Source organism: Cystoisospora suis, assembly GCF_002600585.1.
Source record: "Cystoisospora suis strain Wien I chromosome Unknown contig_1690, whole genome shotgun sequence".
NCBI classification, from domain to species: Eukaryota; Apicomplexa; class Conoidasida; order Eucoccidiorida; family Sarcocystidae; genus Cystoisospora; species Cystoisospora suis.
This window is the reverse complement of record NW_027154490.1, coordinates 8,888-9,105: the sequence shown is the minus strand read 5'-3', so window position 1 is coordinate 9,105 and position 218 is coordinate 8,888. Positions and strand designations below refer to the sequence as shown.

General features: G+C 41.3%; 1 protein-coding gene across 1 annotated transcript in view; it reads right to left on the bottom strand.

Moving 5' to 3' along the window:
• Window positions 1–218, bottom strand: part of CSUI_003739 (uncharacterized protein) — a 10,295-nt gene that overhangs the window by 2,372 nt on the left and 7,705 nt on the right. The gene's annotated exons all lie outside the window — the stretch shown is intronic.

Here is a 218-nt window from a genome sequence, read left to right as displayed (position 1 = left end):
TATATATATATATAAGGTGTATTTTGTATACAAGCTGGAAGGATGTACCACTGCTGGAGTGTGACTTCCTTCCATTCATTTGCTTTTCCTTCTCTAGCACAGCTATTTCTCTTCGCCATCCAAGGGACACCGTGTAAATACTGCCACGCGGTTGTCACAACGAAGAATGTGCGTACATGTCTGTAAGTCCTGCACACTATCTATCTATCCTAAATCTA